The following is a 5,521-nucleotide window of genomic DNA, read 5'->3' as shown; positions in this document are numbered from 1 at the left end:
TATCCCATTGTTTTTATTGCTTTCATTATTATTACTATTACATAAATATACCTACCTATTAAGTATAAATTATTGCTATTGTGCGCTGTTGATTGCTAAACGGTCGAAAATATATGAAAAGTACCAAAAACCATAAAGGCAGTGCAAACGTTAAAATAAAGTAACAATTTTTTTTAGGTTTTTTTTTTAGTAAAATCGTTAAATGAAAGAACTAATCTTTTTAGGTTATTTTTTTATAGTTTGCTTTAGCCTATTTTTTTGTATGCGCACTCATGAACGTAAGCGCATTAGTGACGAGTGCGCGAAATGTCCAACAGCTATTTGCATGTTGACAGTTATACATGTATGGCATGTAACGGTAGTGTACGAAGTGCTTTTCTGCTTTTTCTCAGAAATTTCTTCAAAAATTGCTAAATGCATTCGCGGCGTTTTTTTTTAAACCAATGAAATGCTCTTCATAAGATTTTATGCAGTTTTTAGCGTGAACAACAAGCTATAAATAGTAAAAAAAAACAACTAGGCGCTGTTAGCATAATCCCTTGTTCACTCTACTACCTTCATACACTTCGGTAACCACGCTTTGCATTGAAGTTGTTTGTATGTGCGTTTGAATGGGATTTATTTATTTTTTCCGTTATTAAAACCGTTACTAAAAATATACACCGTTATACAGTTTTACAACGTCTTTCAAATTTATAACATTTTTCAAATGTATACTGTGTTTTTTTTAAGTGTAATCTGTTGTGTTTTGATTTTTCGAAATTTCAAATTTTTGCAATAATTCGCAGCATTAAGCATTCGATGTATGTATGTAATTGATAACTAAAGTTTAATGAAATCAGCAATTTGTTGCCAATATTTTTGTGTGTGTACCGAGTACCTTTACAACTAAAATAGAAGAAGAAATTCAAAAATAATTAAAATAAAATTAACGGCTAAATACATTTTTCCTCACTCATCAAACATTACTTACTGTATTTTCGTATTCGTATTCGTAAACGTATTCGTATTCGTATTACTCATCAGCTTGTGCATTATAACATTACAACAACATAAATATATGCAATATAATTTAAATATGGCAGATTTGAGGAAAAAAATATATATTTAAAGTATATATTTACTATAAAATACGATATTTAAATGTGAAAAGTCATAAAATAATAAAAGCCGAATTAAAAACAAACGTAAACAAAGTGCACATAATAATTTTATGTCTATTTCATCAAACCACTAGCAGCGGCGACAGCGCTGAAGTCGTTAAAATTGCAAATACTGCAGTAACGAAGACGAGTCACCCACGAGGGGTGTCAAAAAGTGCATATTTGCAAACCGTTAGTTGGAAAAGGTTGATTTTGGTATTTATATACAGACATTTGTGGGTGTTGGCAAGTGCTTCGTGCATATTAGACTAGTTCGGTGCTCAACAGACGCTTGAGAAATTATGCCAAATAGCGCTACTGGTACGAAGTAGCATTGAATGAAAGTGTAGTCTACATTTAGGCTGCGCACTTAATTGAACGAAAGTGTAGACTACATTTAGGCTGCACACATTTAATTGAACGAAAGCGTAGTCTACATTTAGGCTGCGTACTGAATTGAGCTTCCGGTTTAGAGAAATTGTAGCACTCTTTAGCTAAAACTTGATTTTTTTGGCAATATTAAATATTTCATGTGTACATACATAAATTACTTAGATATGCTAATAAATATTGAAAAAAAGAAACACCATGGTGTGAATTTGAGCGATTCGAAACTTATTTTTCGAACTTGTGTAGACAACTTGCGAAGTTCTTACGCAAATACCACAATTTTCGTGTATTAGTACGTATGTGGCAACTTAAAATTTTCAAAGAAAACAATCTGTGTGGTTATTTATATATCTACACGTATAGTTAATATATATATAAATCAATATATACGTTGTGATATGGTATTTGATATGGGAAAATATACATATGAAAAACATAAACATACAAAATACATATGTAATTGCATACATACACATAACTATACTTCCCATTACAAGCAAATAATGTAATTGAAGTCGAAACTTATAGACAACTTCAAGTTCAGTTTAATTAAACAAAAACTTCATCAAACGAAAGTTGGAGGTGGATACTTGTATGTGTACTATGTGTATTTATTAAGAATATATGTATGTATGTTCTAAATGTGCAGTCAATGTATGTATATTTGGGCACAGGTTGGTGTAATGCCACTGAATTTCTTACAGATATATATATAGTTGTTAATTAGGTTTCACATGCCAAGTTTGAGGTTATGATTTTGAGATGGATGATTCGGATTTTTCGGTGGCAATTGCGCCGCTTAGCTATGAAATTGGGCGATCAACAACGAATACGTGGATCGTAAAGGCTAAATACTAATGAAATATTTGCGTTATGAAGTTTTATTCAATTTGCGCGCGTGTTAGTTAGAATTTAGCACTGTCGACATAAACTTTCAAATTGGCGCTCGTAATGAATTTTTTTAACACAGGCGAAAAACGTCAGCGCGGCTAGCAATAAAGTAGGAATAAATAAACATTTTACGCAAAATAATAAAAGAAACTTTAACAAATTACAGTAAAGCATACTTTTATGAGCTGTACATTCAACTTTGTATTTCTTACGCAAGGCAAATGTGTGTGGTTGTCGAGCTAGAGCTCTTTGTAGGTCTTTGAAACTTCATTTTCACTTAATACTTCTAAAAACGTTAAATCAATGCTACTAAATAATCAATGTTTAAACAATTTGACAACACTACATACACACTAAATATGTATGTTTAAGTGCATGTGCGTGTGAATGAATGTTTGCAACATTATTTGTGTAAGAAAATTTATTCACTGTGCAATTATGTATGTATATTCATTGGTAAGTAAGTAAATCACGATATGTTCTATAAAATAAGTATGGATGTACGCACATATGTATACAACTTCATACACATACATACAAACAAATAAAAACAATCAATTCATTGCAATCTTGATGTTGCCCAATTTTAGTCTAACAATGCGATACTTAGCTCCCTTGAAAATTTTTCCCCAAATGTTTTAGCATGTACGAATGCGTGTGCCAACAGTTGGTCTAACTGTGGTGCTGTAAACCGCTTTGATGTCTCATTCAAACCGCTACACTTCACTTCAGCATGTGCAATTCACAATTTGTACGAGCCACTCTGCCGCAGCGCATATTTGAAGAAAACGAAAATATTTTTCACTACAACAACAACTACTAATTGGTTACAATACAATCGGAATACAGTTTTTCGTTATCCACCTACAGAACTAGCTAAAAAGACAATGTCCTGTAACCAACCAACCAACGTCTAATACGAAATAGCAATTAAACATACACACACACAGACACCCAATATTGTACTACTACCTAAACCAAACCTATTGACTAAAGAGAAAATGAAACAAGAAAAAAACAAAATCAAAAATATAAATACATACATACATATATTGCTTCCCAATCTTCAGCGTATGCAGATTATACATAATAATACAAATAAAGATATAAATAATACAAAATAAATAAATTTTTGGATAATGGAACAACATACATACATACATACAGAACACAAGCAAATAAAATCCAAAAATGTATGTACTAAATTTTAAGAACCCTTTTTTATTCCAAAATGTCCCCTGAAAGTATAAGGCGGTAAATATACATATAGGCGTGGCAAGTGCAACAAGTAGTAGTATGTATGTATCCAATAATAATTCACTGCAATGATATGCCGTGACGCGTATGCGAATGCTTAAATAATACACACACATACACACAGTAAATTTACCGTGAAATCAAAACTAAAATGCGCTAATTATTCCAAGTTTTAATTCAATGCATAACTTCTTTCATATGAAATACATACAAAATAAATGCAAACAAATTATATTATTATAATAAATAAAATATTGTCCAGCAGTTATGATGTATGACATGCAAAATGCGTATCGTATATATGCATACAAATTTATTGTATACATGCAAATACAGCAACAACAACAAAACCGGTGGAAAAGTAAAATTTTGGAAATGAGCGCATATTTATATTTCATATGCATCCATATGTACATACTTACATATATTATCTATGTATATGTGTGTACGTGCACGCGCATATGGACTATAAATGCATAATTTTTCAAACATAACGCTAAAAGCAAGAGAAATTCGTAAAAACAAGCAAGCGTTAATAAATAAGCAAAACACAACCAGAACTAAAATTGAAAATAACAAAATAAAAAGAAAAATTAAAACAAAAACACATGGAGGCGAAGATTGAAATATTTAAGTTTATTGAAATTACAGTTTCTTAATTATAAAAAAAAACAATAAAAGATAATTTAAAACACAAGGTGAACTGTGCGTTTCTATTTCGTGGTAGCAAAGGCGTGAATATATATTAATATTTTGTTCAATAAAATTTACTGTTTTCTTTATTAATGACTTAATAAATATCGCAGTTAAATCTTCAGAGTGCTAACTGCACAAATTAATAGTAAATATTTGCATTTGCAGAGGAAGAGGCAGACCTCTCCTTCGTTGGAGCCACATTGCAAAAAAAAGAAACGACTGGCGCGCTGCTGTTAACTCGACTATAGCCGCGTAAGCGGTGTTTACGACAGTTAAGAAGAAGAATTTGCTTTTTAATATTATCTATAAAATTTCCTCATGAATCCATAGCATAATAGCATAAATGAGCTATCATGAATGGTGAGCAAAATGTGTTATAGGTTAAATGCATCATTGAGGTTATTTTTAGATATTTTAGCATGCACTTGTTGCCACTAAGCAACTTCTGATTGCTACGCACTGACTTACTACCAATATGCTCGGTAAGTGGATCTAAGCTTTATTTCGAAATATTTTATCCCGATCAAACACATAAGATGGCCGCAGTGTAAAGCTGGTAGTGGTAGTCACTGCTATTCCAGACGCCCCTCATTTTTTAATAGTCGGTAGGTAATGCCAACCTGCCAGTACATTTCTGTCATTGAAAGGATTTGCATCAGAAATGCTAATTATCTCTTGTTGGTTTGAAACTTATTCGATCTACCTTGCGTCTAATAATATAAAGGCCACATGCAACTAGCTGTGGTATAGAAGCTTACATAAAAATATTAATTCAAATTCATGCTGATTTTCCGCTTAATGATAAAGTGTTATGTATGTATGTACAAAAAAATTGCAATACAAACAAAACAGTAATGCATACCGGATGAAGAAAGGTGCACGAAAGTTGTTGTAAAATGCTTTATAATTCGAAGGTGATATCCATCCCTTAGTATATTGCTAACCTACTAATCTATCATGGCTACTCTTACCGCACTTGCTGACATTTCTAATGATCGATCTATCATCGCATTTTTTATAAATATGCAAACGTCATACACTATAAATGCGTCTCGTTACCGTAACGGCTTTAAATTTCTGATCTATTACGTTCAAAATAAGATAATTAAAAATACGGCGAATTTAGTAAGCATTTATATCCTTCC

Source organism: Bactrocera dorsalis, chromosome 3, assembly GCF_023373825.1.
Source record: "Bactrocera dorsalis isolate Fly_Bdor chromosome 3, ASM2337382v1, whole genome shotgun sequence".
NCBI classification, from domain to species: Eukaryota; Metazoa; Arthropoda; class Insecta; order Diptera; family Tephritidae; genus Bactrocera; species Bactrocera dorsalis.
This window is presented reverse-complemented; position numbering follows the sequence as displayed.